The following is a 13,961-nucleotide window of genomic DNA, read 5'->3' as shown; positions in this document are numbered from 1 at the left end:
ATCCTTTCACTGTGTCCAATCTGCCAATCCTTTCACCGTGTCCAATCTGCCAATCCTTTCACTGTGTCCAATCTGCCAATCCTTTCACTGTGTCCAATCTGCCAATCCTTTCACTGTGTCCAATCTGCCAATCCTTTCACTGTATCCAATCTGCCAATCCTTTCACTGTGTCCAATCTGCCAATCCTTTCACTGTATCCAATCTGCCAATCCTTTCACTGTGTGCAATCTGCCAGTCCTTTCACTGTGTCCAATCTGGCAATGCTTTCACCGTGTCCAATCTGCCAATCCTTTCACTGTGTCCAATCTGCCAATCCTTTCACTGTGTCCAATCTGCCAATCCTGTCACTATGTCCAATCTGCCAATCCTTTCACTGTATCCAATCTGCCAATCCTTTCGCCGTCTCCAATCTGCCAATCCTTTCACTGTGTCCAATCTGCCCATCCTTTCAGTGTGTTCAATCTGCCAATCCTTTCACTGTGTCCAAATTGCCAATGCTTTCACTGTGTCCAATTTGCTAATGCTTTCACTGTGTCCAATCTGCCAATCCTTTCACTGTATCCAATCTGCCAATCCTTTCGCCGTATCCAATCTGCCAATCCTTTCACTGTGTTCAATCTGCCAATCCTTTCACTGTGTCCAAATTGCCAATCCTTTCACTGTGTCCAATCTGCCAATCCTTTCACCGTGTCCAATCTGCCAATCCTTTCACTGTGTCCAATCTGCCAATCCTTTCACTGTGTCCAATCTGCCAATCCTTTCACTGTGTCCAATCTGCCAATCCTTTCACTGTATCCAATCTGCCAATCCTTTCACTGTGTGCAATCTGCCAGTCCTTTCACTGTGTCCAATCTGCCAATGCTTTCACCGTGTCCAATCTGCCAATCCTTTCACTATGTTCAATCTGCCAATCCTTTCACTGTATCAAATCTGCCAATCCTTTCACTGTATCCAATCTGCCAATCCTTTCACTGTGTCCAATCTGCCAATCCTTTCACTGTGTCCAATCTGCCAATGCTTTCACTGTGTCCAATCTGCCAATCCTTTCACTGTGTCCAATCTGCCAATCCTGTCACTATGTCCAATCTGCCAATCCTTTCACTGTATCCAATCTGCCAATCCTTTCGCCGTCTCCAATCTGCCAATCCTTTCACTGTGTCCAATCTGCCAATCCTTTCACTGTGTTCAATCTGCCAATCCTTTCACTGTGTCCAAATTGCCAATGCTTTCACTGTGTCCAATTTGCCAATCCTTTCACTGTGTCCAATCTGCCAATCCTTTCACTGTGTCCAATCTGCCAATCCTTTCACTGTGTCCAAATTGCCAATGCTTTCACTGTGTCCAATTTGCTAATGCTTTCACTGTGTCCAATCTGCCAATCCTTTCACTGTATCCAATCTGCCAATCCTTTCGCCGTATCCAATCTGCCAATCATTTCACTGTGTTCAATCTGCCAATCCTTTCGCCGTATCCAATCTGCCAATCCATTCACTGTATCCAATCTGCCAATCCTTTCACTGTATCCAATCTGCCAATCCTTTCCCCGTGTTCAATCTGCCAATCCTTTCCCCGTGTTCAATCTGCCAATCCTTTCACTGTATCCAATCTGCCAATCCTTTCACTGTGTCCAATCTGCCAATCCTTTCACTGTTTCCAATCTGCCAATCCTTTCGCCGTGTCCAAACCGCAAAACCCCTAATGTATCCCTTCTGGGGATGGAGGACAGTCGTTCTTTGTGGCCAGCCCTTCAGCACCTGTTGAATCAATCTTGTGCTGAATGACCCTTCACTAAGGAACAGTGCACAGTGCACAACTTTTAACAGGAGAGATAGTTTCTTATGCTGTGTCACGGAACTGTGGTGTGCAGTTTACCCCACAGAAACAGGCCACTCCAAACAACTTGTCGACGCTGCGCTTGATGCTCCAGATGACCAGCCTGTTCCACTCCTTCACCAGGCCACATCCTTCCTTTCCTTTCTCATCCATGTGTTTATCTAGGTTTTCCAAAAATATCATGTGCCCAGAGTAAGCCATGAGAAAGTTCTTAATTGTCAAGAGATTCCAGATTCTGAGTGAAGAAAAACAATGTAATTCATCTTTGGATTGATTTACGATGCTGCATTATTTATCGATCTATAACGATCTTTCTCGCTGTGTGCTTAGGCATGCTCTGACATTTTTGTCTCCACCTTTATCCATCTATATCAGTCGCTTTATATCTCGTGTTTTTTCACTATCTCGCTGGCATCTATGAATCTCTAACTGCACCTATTAGCTCTCTGCTGTCTGCCTGTCTGTATCTACCCGCCCGCCCGCCCCCGTATCTGCCTTCCCCCCCCGTATCTGCCTGCCCGCCCCCGTATCTGCCTGCCCGCCCCCGTATCTGCCTGCTCGCCCCCGTGTCTGCCTGCCCGCCCCGTATCTGCCTGCCCGCCGGTATCTGCCTGCCCCCCGTATCTGCCTACCCCCCCGTATCTGCCTACCCCCCCGTATCTGCCTACCCCCCGTATCTGCCTGCCCCCCCGTATCTGCCTGCCCCCCCGTATCTGCCTGCCCCCCGTATCTGCCTGCCCCCCCGTATCTGCCTGCCCCCCCGTATCTGCCTGCCCCCCGTATCTGCCTGCCCCCCATATCTGCCTGCCCCCCGTGTCTGCCTGTTCCCCCCGTGTCTGCCTGTTCCCCCCGTGTCTGCCTGCTCCCCCCGTGTCTGCCTGCTCCCCCCGTGTCTGCCTGCCCCCCCCCGTGTCTGCCTGCCCCCCCCCCCGTGTCTGCCTGCCCCCCGTGTCTGCCTGCCCCCCGTGTCTGCCTACACCCCCGTGTCTGCCTGCCCCCCCCCGTATCTGCCTGCCCCCCCGTATCTGCCTGCCCCCCCATATCTGCCTGCCCCCCGTGTCTGCCTGTTCCCCCCGTGTCTGCCTGTTCCCCCCGTGTCTGCCTGCTCCCCCCGTGTCTGCCTGCTCCCCCCGTGTCTGCCTGCCCCCCCCCCCGTGTCTGCCTGCCCCCCCCCGTGTCTGCCTGCCCCCCCCGTGTCTGCCTGCCCCCCGTGTCTGCCTACACCCCCGTGTCTGCCTGCCCCCCCCGTATCTGCCTGCCCCCCCGTATCTGCCTGCCCCCCGTGTCTGCCTGCCCCCCCGTGTCTGCCTGCACCCCCCGTGTGTCTGCCTGCCCCCGCCCATGCCCGTCTGTGCGCCCGTGCCCGTCTGTGCGCCCGTGCCCGTCTGCGCGCCCCCGCCCGTCTGTGTCTGTCTGTGTATACAACTGTTTATTTCCTTCTCATCTCAGTATTTCCCTTCCTTTGTCTAGAAATGTATTTCTCTTCCAGATGCATTCTCGTTCAATCTGTCTCTCCCCAAATCACGCTCTTTTTGACCATCTCACTGCCTCTGAAAAACATTCTGGCTCGGTCTTTCGCATTTTCTATATATTATATATATATAGCCTCTCCATCGCTTTTGTCTATTGTACCTTCAGTCCCGAATTGTCTCTTTTATCCATATCCATCAGTTTGATTACTGATGCTGTGCTTTGTTTAGCAGGTTCCAAGTGCCAGTTAATTATTTGGTGCCCTGTTGTATATCTCCATCCATTGTTTCACACATGACTCTTCTTGTATTACAGGTTCCAGAACATCAACCAAATCTGCGAAGGTGGAAACAACACAAACAGACACTGAATGCAGTCCCTCAGATGGGACATGTTTAACGCCAGGTAACCATCATATTCTAGTAGAAGCAATCCAGTTCTAACTTCCAGGTTTAAAGGCCAGAAACACTCCACCTGTGACATTAAATAACTGAACATTGCAATTGTCCAACTTTATAATCTGCCCACTCACATGGTAACAGCTACTGGTTCTCCTAACATCGATTACATCATTGTGCAAAACAGAAACAGTCCAACTGTCCAAAACGGTTGATGCTGTGGTCGACAATATTCTTTTTCATCAAACCTGTTACAATGGTAAAATTCTTGGTAGTGTGGATGAGCAGAGGGATCTCGGTGTCCATGTACATAGATCCCTGAAAGTTGCCACCCAGGTTGATAGGGTTGTGAAGAAGGCCTATGGTGTGTTGGCCTTTATTGGTAGAGGGATTGAGTTCCGGAGCCATGAGGTCATGTTGCAGCTGTACAAAACTCTGGTACGGCCGCATTTGGAGTATTGCGTACAGTTCTGGTCGCCTCATTATAGGAAGGACGTGGAAGCTTTGGAACTGGTGCCTGGTATGGAGGGAAAATCTTATGAGGAAAGGCTGATTGACTTGAGGTTGTTTTCGTTCGAGAGAAGAAGGTTAAGAGGTGACTTAATAGAGGCATACAAAATGATCAGAGGGTTAGATAGGGTGGACAGTGAAAGCCTTCTCCCGCGGATGGAGGTGGCTAGCACGAGGGGACATAGCCTTAAATTGAGGGGTAATGGATATAGGACAGACGTCAGAGGTAGGTTTCTTACGCAAAGAGTGGTGAGGCCGTGGAATGCCCTACCTGCAACAGTACTGAACTCGCCAACATTTAGGGCATTTAAAAAAGTTTATTGGATAAGCATATGGATGATAATGGCATAGTGTAGGTTAGATGGCCTTTAGTTTTTGACTTCCCATGTCGGTGCAACATCGTGGGCCGACGGGCCTGTACTGCGCTGTATCGTTCTATGTTCTAATGGTTGTTACTGTGTCCTGGGCAACAGATCCTTCAAGTGTCTCAAAACTAGATTCTCTGGTTCTGAGAAAGTTATTGAGGAGAATGTTGTGCTCTGGTATACAGGGAACTCCAAAAGAAGTGCAATAAAGTGCCACATAACATATTTTCCAATATAGAATTATAGAATGTTTGAATTTACAGTGCGGAAGGAGGCCATTCGGCACATCAAGTCTGTACGGCCCTTGGAAAGGGCACAGCTTAAACCCACACATCCACCCTGCCTCTGCCATTAACCCACCTTTTGGACACTAAGGGGCAATTAAGCATGACCAATCCACCGAAACTGCACATCTTTAGACTATGGTAGGAACATTGCAACTGTCAAAATTTATAATCTGATCACTCAGATGATAACTGAATCTTAGAACTTTCAGTGCAGAAGAAGGCCATTCGGCCCATCAAGTCTGCACCGGCCATTGGAAGGAGCACTCTACCCAAGCCCATGCCTCCATGCCTACCATCATAACACAGTAACCCTACCTAATCTTGGTTTTTGGACACTAAGAGGCAATTTAGCATGGCCAATCCGCCTAACCTTTGCACTGTGGGAGGAAACGGGAGCACCCGGAGGAAACCGTGCAAACTCCACACAGACAGGCACCAGCGGCTGGAATTGAATCCAGGACCCTGGATCTGTGAGGCAGCAGTGCTAACCACTGTGCCACCATGCCGCCCTAGGTACAGGTAAAGATTCTCTTAATATCGATTACATAATTTTTCAAATCAGAGAGTCAAATTGTCCAAAATGGTTCATGCTGTGGTCACAAAATTCTTTTTCATCAAACCTATTAGAATGGTTTGATTCATCACCTGTGCTCTTGGCCACAAATCTTTCAAGTACGTGTCTCAACACAAGATAATCTGGTTCTGAGAGATATTGAGGAGAATGTTGTTGATCTCATGTACAAACGGCTCCAAGCGATGTGAATAAAGTGTCACTTGAAATATTTTCCAACATTATTGAAGACGATGGGCAAAAATGATCCGTGGCCACCTGAATAGGAAATTGGCTGAGTTCCATAAAACAGGGAATGATAAATTTGTTTCTTTGGGCTGATGGAAGATGTGCTCTAAGGGAGCTCAGAAGTCTGGACCACAAGCGCAGGTTTTCCATGTCGGCATTAGTGACCTCAACTTGTGTGTTTGAAACAACAATCCCAGAATTTACAGGTGGCATTATGACAAGTATTGTGAAATGGGAGGAGGGTATTGAAGGAACTGGAGAGGAGATCACCAGATTGGTAGAATTGGCGGGCAGGTGGCAGATGCAGTTTAATTCAGAGAAGCTTGAAGTAATACATTTGTTGTAGTAACATTGAGAGACAGCATTAAATAAAGGAATATTTTTACAGTGCGGCATGATCAGACGGACCTGTTCAGTCATGTACACAAATGCAGCAAAACTGTGCTGCTTAAACAGAACGAGCAAGTACAAAAGCATCAGAGTATTGCTGGTATAGAAAAATTTGGTTCAGCCTAAACTCGAATGATGCATCTTTCTCTGGACACCACATTTTGGAAATAAAGGCAAAACAGTGGAGTGATTGTGCCGATAAGATTCACAAGTCTGGTTCCAGGGAAGAGTAGGCTGGTTATGCGGTTAGATTGGAGTAGTTGGATCAGTTTCAGTTGGTGAAAAGAAACTTGAGAGGCAATGTGTTTGATGTGTTCAGAATCATGACCGTTTTCAACAGACTGCTCCCATCACTGAGTGTCTTGAAGACAGAGATACATAGGTTATTGATTAATAAGGATTTCAAGGGTTATCTACAGTGGAGAAGGAGGCCATTCAGCCCATCGAGACTGCACCAGAAAGAGCATTAAGCACGCACCGCCTCCCAATCCCCGCAACCTAGTAACCCCACGTAACCATTTTTTTGGACACTAAGGGCAATTTAGCATAGCCAATCCACGTAATCTGCACATCTTTGGACTGTGGGAGGAAACGAGAGCACCCGGAGGAAACCCACGCACACACTGGGAGAACGTGCAGACGCCGCACAGACAGTGACCCAAGCCGGGAATCGAACCTGGGACCGTGAAGCTATGAAGTGACAGTGCTAACCACTGTGCTATCTTGCCGCACCGTTATGGGAGAAGGCAGGAGAATGGCAATGGGAAAAATATCAACCATGATTGAATGGCGGAGCAGGTTCAATGGGCCAAGTGGCCTAATCTGGTCCTATGTCTTTTGGCTGGTAGAGAGACCGAGACAAGAGAATCCAGATTTCCCGTACTTGGCTGAAACACCAAAAGTGGCATGTGGACAATTCTATCGGGAAGAGTATGGTTAGGATGTGTGATCAAGTGCCTGAGTAGGTGGTTCACTTAACATTAAACAGTCGGGAATTGAGAATGAACGGGGCTGTGAAAAAATGATTTGTGTGAACGAGAACTGGGGCTACAGAATCTGACTTGCAGAGAGCCAGAATAGACAAGATGCCCCAAAAGGATTTGTTCTGAATGGGAACGATTGCATGACTCAGTTTACAAACAGACTCTTCCTGTTAACTCGGAGATGGGAAGATTTATTTTTTCTTTCTCAGGATTCTGAATAGTTGGAATCTCTTCCACAGAAAGTGGTGGAGGCGTGGTAAATAAATACACTTTTTGCTTTCCGCAGTGGTAGATATATTCAATAAGAGAGTCAAGTGTTTTCCGGCATGGTAAATGTTGAGAGTACAGTCAGGTCAACAGTGATTTCATTGACTGGTGAAGAACGTTTGATGGGCTGAATTACCTCCTTTTCCAATGTGATATGTTCATATGGTCACATTATTTGATGATCAAGTTATCAGCGGGATCTTGCTGTGCGGAAATTAGCAGAGGTCATCCAGGTTCCCTGTTGCCTGGTGAATCTCCAGGAGCACAAGTAACCTAACTGCCCTCCAAACTCAGACCTGGGCTCACCTTCCTTCATACACCCCATTCCCAAATCCAATTCCCTTTCCATCCTTTATTCCAAGTCAGAGACTTCGGGTGGGTATCGATAAACGTTTGTCCTGTTATTTTACAGCGTTATTGGACATCTCAGAGGAGGACTGTGAGGAGATCAATGCTGAAGTACAAGTGATGTACGTCGGAAAAAACAAACCGGAGTATACCGAAGAAATGAAAGCCCATCTCCGCCAGGTGAAGGGTTTTATCTTCAGAACTGCGTGTGGTAATCACTGGTTAAAGAGGCACTTTAAGCTTTAATTACTTTAGCATTTCAGATGTCCCAAAGTCACATGGATTGGCCATTCACAGTTCCCATTGGCCGGTTTGAGCAGGAGTTGCGGGTGCTGTGTCTCCCTGTGAATAAGGAAAGCAATATTCCTCATCTTTGCTGCATGAAAGTACCTTTTAAGTTGCACTGTAACTGATTTATGTGTCTATAATAGCTACCTCCTCATTGCCTGATTGTTGTGCATTCCCAGGTAGAGAACATGCTGAGAGGTTACCTGCCCTGTAAGAAGCTGGTGCCAAATGATCAAGCTGATGAAAAACAGAAACATAGGAATTAGGAGCAGAAGTCGGCAATTCAACCCTTCGAGCCTGCTCCACAATTCAGTCAGATCCTGACTGATCTTTTCCTGGTTTCAAACCCCCTCCCTACTTGGTACCTATATCCCTTTAGCACGTTTTTATAAGAAATATATCTATCTCTTGAAACTATTTAATGACTCAGATTCCACCGCAATATGGCGCCACGCGTTCTATAAGTTCACCAATCTCAACGAGAAGTAGTTCCTCCTCACCTTAGTTCTAAATCTCCAGCATCTCAACCTATATCTGTGATTTCTCATTCTAGATAGCCATACAAGGGGAACTTTTCGTGTATTGATCCCTTTTACTATCTTGTATACCTCGATCAGCTCCCCTCTCATCCTTCTAAACTCCAGCGAGTATGAGACCAAACTGTTTAATCTCTCGTCCTATCACCGGAAGCAATCTGTTGAATCTTCGCCAAACTGCATCCAATGCCACTACATCCTTCATCAAATAAAAAAACAAAATTGGACAAATTACTCCAGATATGGTCCACCAACGCCTATACAATTGCAACAACACGTCTCTACTCATTGCATTTGCCTTTGTAATTACATGCCGCACCTGCATATCGACTTGTTGTGATTCATGAACAAAGACACCCACAATCCTCTGCCCAAATGCATTTTGAACATGCTTTCCTATTGTTTGGCCAAAATGGATACACAATTATCTACATTAAACTCAATCTGCCATATTTTGGCTCAATCTCCGAACCTATCCATATCTGACTGTGAAATCGGCGGTTCTCTCGGCGGTTGTGGCAAGGACTAAACAACATAACGGGCTACAAAGCGAAGCCAAGCAGTATCTCTGGCAGCAGCGTACCCCTCCCCGATGAACTTAATGCATTCTATGCTCGGTTTGAGCAGGTAACCAACAATCCGCTGTCGAGTGCCCCAGCAACGCATAATTCACCCATACCCACCATCACAGTTTCCGAAGTCAGATCGGCCTTCCTGAAAGTGAACCCACGGAAGGAGATGGGCCCGGACGGGATCCCTGGTCGTGCACTCAGAGCATGCGCGAGCCAGCTGGCAGAGGTATTCACAGACATCTTTAACCTATCCCTACTCCACTCCGAGGTCCCCACCTGCTTCATGAAGACCACCATCATACCGGTACCAAAGAAGAACCAGGCAACGTGTCTCAATGACTACCGCCCGGTGGCCCTGACGTCAGTTGCAATGAAGTGCTTCGAGAGGCTGATCATGAAGCGCATCACCTCCATACACCCGGAACGCCTTGACCCACTTCAATTAGCATACCATCGCAACCGGTCCACATCAGACGCCATTTCCCTGGCCCTACACTCATCCCTAGAGCATCTCGAAAACAAGGACTCCTACATCAGACTCCTATTTATTGACTACAGCTCCGCCTTCAACACCATAATCCCAGCCAAGCTCATATCAAAGCTCCAAAATCTAGGACTTGGCTCTCCACTCTGCAACTGGATCCTTGACTTTCTGACCAACAGACCACAATCAGTAAGAATGAACACCAACACCTCCTCCACAATAGTCCTCAATACTGGGTCCCCATATGGCTGCATACTTAGCCCCCTACTCTACTCCCTGTACACATACGACTGCATGGCAAAACTTGGTTCCAACTCCATCTACAAGTTTGCTGACGATACGACCATAGTGGGCCGGATCTCGAATAACGACGAGTCCGAATACAGGAGGGAGATAGAGAACCTAGCGGAGTGGTGTAACGACAACAATCTCTCCCTCAATGCCAGCAAAACTAAAGAGCTGGTCATCGACTTCAGGAAGCAAAGTACTGTACACACCCCTGTCAGCATCAACGGAGCCGAGGTAGAGATGGTGAGCAGTTTCAAATTCCTAGGGGTGCACATCACCAAAAATCTATCCTGGTCCACTCACGTCGACGCTATCACCAAGAAACCACAACAGCGCCTACCATTCCTCAGGAAACTAAGGAAATTCGGCATGTCCACATTAACCCTTACCAACTTTTACAGATGCACTATAGAGAGCATCCTATCGGGCTGCATCACAGCCTGGTATGGCAATTGCTCGGCCCAGGAACGCAAGGAACTTCAGAGAGTCGTGAATACCGCCCAGTCCATCACACGAACCTGCCTCCCATCCATTCATTCCATCTACACCTCCCGCTGCCGGGGGAAAGCGGGCAGCATAATCAAGGATCCCTCCCACCCGGCTTACTCACTTTTCCAACTTCTTCCATCGGGCAGGAGATTCAGAAGTCTGAGAACACGCACGAACAGACTCAAAAACAGCTTCTTCCCCACTGTCACCAGACTCCTAAATGACCCTCTTATGGACTGACCTCATTACACTACACCCACGTATGCTTCATCCGATGCCAATGCTTATGTAGTTACATTGTGTAGCTTGTGTTGCCCTATTATGTATTCTCATGTATTTTCTTGAATTCTGTTTAATTCCCTTTTCTTCCCATGTACTGAATGATCTGTTGAGCTGCTTGCAGAAAAATACTTTTCACTGTACCTCGGTACACGTGACAATAAACAAATCCAATCCAATCCAATCCAATCTTTGTGTCCTCACTGCCTACTTTCCCGTCTATTTTATTATGATAGCAAATGTTTCATTTTGCCCTCAGTCCCTGTTTGCAGGTCATTTATATCGATCATGAACAGTTGATGTCCGAGGACTGATCCCCGTGGAACTCTGCTAGTTACAGTTAGGCATCTAGAGAAGGACCTATTTATCCAGACACTGCTTTCTGTCAGTCAACCAAATCTCAATTAAATCGAGTACTCTACACCCAATCCCTTGCGATCTCACCTTCTGAATCAGTCCTTTATGTGGCGCCTTATCAAATGCCTTCAAATGTCTAGATATACCACATCCATGGGTTCACCAATATCCACCTTGCTGGTTACGTTCTCAAAGAACTCAAGCAAGTTTGTCAAGCATGACTTACACTTCATAAAACCATACTGATTATGGTGTAATGAACTTTGTCTTTCCAAATGTTTAGTCATCTCCTGGCTAATGATTGATTTCAGCAACTTCCACATCACAGTGGTCAAGCTAAGAGGTCTACAGTTTCCTTCCTTTTGCCTCTCTCCTTTTCTGAATAAGGGTATCACATTAGCGTGTTTCTAATCCACCGGGATCCTTGCAGATTCCAGGGAATTTGGAAATATCATGATCAATGAAACCACAATCGCTGCTGCCACCTGCTTTAATACTCGAGGGTGCAAGCCATCAGGTCCCGGAGAGTTATCTGTCTTTAATCCTATTGGTTTATTCAACACGGTCTCCCTCGTGGTGCATATTGCTCCAAATTCTTCTGCATTAACAGTAGTTTTTGGAATTTTCTAACTTATCTTCAGCGGTGAAGTCGCAACATGGCTTCAGCGCCATCATCCTTTCAAGTGTCAACATTAACTTTCGTTATTGTCTACCTCTTTACTTACTTACAGTAATATGTTATAGCTTTTAGTAACAGTGTTTATGTTTTGTGCCAGTTTCATTTCTTATTTCATCTTGGCTCTTTTGTTTTTATTTTTGCTGAACCTTAAAGTTCTCTCAATCCTCCAGATTTGGGGAAAAAGAACCAAAATTAACCCGGAAAGTCGATGTTTGTGAAAAACTAGATTACAAGTAGGTTTTGGGCAAGCGCACATGATCCAGGAGCAGTGAGGATTGTTGTTATCGGTGGTGATGTGCGTGGTGTGTGAACTTTGCTTTGATCGGGTTGGGTTTGATTGCTGTTGCTGGGTTTTCTTCTTGTTTTGGGCTGAGATCTGCTGCCGTGTGTTGTGGGGTTGGTCAGATTGTTCACCGTTGTGGGATTCCCGTACCGGCCTCCCCAAACAGGCGCTGGAATGTGGCGACTAGGGGCTTTTCGCAGTAACTTATTTGAAGCCTACTTGTGACAAGCGATTATTATTATTACTACTATGGTTTGCGGTGTTAGAAGTTGCGTTTGGATGGACTCTGGTGGTTAGGTTGGGACTTTTAGCGGTGTGGGTTGGGTGATGTGACGGATGTCGTTCACAGGTTTGTTTCAATAGGAAGAATAAGAATAGGTGGGAATTGTATTTGCAAACATGTTTTTAAATGATTTTAAATATAGTGTTGACCATCCGTTCAGTAGTGGATTTAGCACGGCGTTGAACGGGGAATGTAATCTTCTTCCACGGATCTTTTATTAGAATTGCCGGCTCCTCTCTGCAAAATTGGTTCCAAGAGGGTTTTGAGGAATGAAAGAATCTCTGTTCCGATCCTTTCATGGGATGTGAGCATCAGGAGCAAGGAGGGCATTGTGTTCTCATCATTAATCGCCGTTGTACTGAACGGCTTGCTGGGCTGCTGGAGGTTATCAGTCAATCACATTGATTCTATTCTGAAGGAGCGTGGAGCCAGGGCCAGTCAGACCAGCAGATTTCCTTCCCCAATGGAGAGGGTTTGTCCATGAAGCTTCCTGAGAATGGGAGCAAAAGAGTGTCTCGGGTGGATTTTAAATAGGGATGAGAATTTAAAATCCTGAGAGGTATAGAGAGCGTGTGTGTAGAGAAGATATTTCCTCTCCTAGGGGACAATAGAGCAGCAGAACAGAGTTTTAATAGTCAGAGAATCATATTAAAGTTAAAGAGGACAGTTTTCCAGTTTCTCAGAGAGCCGATAGTTTAAGGCATTTTCTTTCCAGAGTGGAGTGGACACTGAGATGTCGAAGAGGTTTCAGGTAGAGTTTGGCAGATGCATTGACTAACAAGGGAGACGGAGAGTAGAACAGATATACAGGAATGTAGTGAGTCGGCCATAATCAGGTTCACCATTATATTGTCAAGTGGCGGAGCAGATCCGATGAACAGGAGAGTCCACTCCCACTCCTACTTCTTATGGCCATATGGAATTATTAAACCATATACGGAGCTGGTGACTGGAACGCATTTGAATTTTCTGCCAAGCAACTGACTGACCTTTCGCTGTAACATTGCCTCACGTTATTTTGTTGTTAATAATTCCTGAATAAATGTGTGACATCTGAAAATCATTGTTGTGAATAATTTTTATTTGGTGAGTTAACGACATTTACTGAGTTAAAATATTGTGTTAAAGGCAGTACAGGGACTGCCCCTGACTCCAAGCCCTCTCTATGTGATGTGAAGCTCTACCTGAAATCATATTCCACATGGACCAGTTTGATTGCCTGAATCTCCCTCTGACCACCATCTCCTGAGTTCCCCTGCCACTGACTGAACTTTCTCCTGGCAGCTGTCAGGCGTGGGAGTGGCCAATACCAGGTTCACCTTCTAGCAATGAAAAAACCGCCGAGAAAAGGCCCATCAGATTAATCACTCTGTGAATAAGAAACTGAGTGTCTGTGTCTGATCCGCCTCGACCCTGACAGCCATGGTGTTTCCCGCTTTTCGGGGTGAGGTTAATTCGGGTATGGGCAGGCTGGCGAAGGTCAGCGTGTGAGGAAGAGCAGCACATTCTCACTCACTCATATCTCCCTCCGCATTGAAGACAGGCAGAAAGAGTTTAATTTATACAGTAATTGTCACCTAAAACAGTTCACAGCTGATATAATGCAAATATTACAGAATTCTGGGGACAATGCAGCATGTCTTGATGTACACAACTGTATCTGACAAAATGTCACATATTTAAAAAGCAGAATGTCTTCATTTGTGAAGTGATATTGACTGAAAGATTCAGCCGAGGACAGCGTGTGAATCCCCTTCTAACGAACCTTCCAAA

The 13,961-nt window shown here is 46.5% G+C and overlaps 1 long non-coding RNA gene across 1 annotated transcript; it reads left to right on the top strand.

The window, feature by feature from the left end:
• The first annotated feature begins 3,618 nt into the window (after positions 1 to 3,618).
• LOC119958804 lies at positions 3,619 to 8,142 on the top strand. Its single transcript, XR_005459073.1, has 3 exons — positions 3,619 to 3,708; positions 7,715 to 7,830; positions 8,118 to 8,142. It is a non-coding gene; the product is annotated as an uncharacterized LOC119958804 (long non-coding RNA).
• Positions 8,143 to 13,961: the final 5,819 nt, after the last annotated feature.

This window comes from Scyliorhinus canicula, chromosome 31 (genome assembly GCF_902713615.1).
Source record: "Scyliorhinus canicula chromosome 31, sScyCan1.1, whole genome shotgun sequence".
Taxonomy (NCBI): domain Eukaryota; kingdom Metazoa; phylum Chordata; class Chondrichthyes; order Carcharhiniformes; family Scyliorhinidae; genus Scyliorhinus; species Scyliorhinus canicula.
This window is presented reverse-complemented; position numbering and strand designations above follow the sequence as displayed.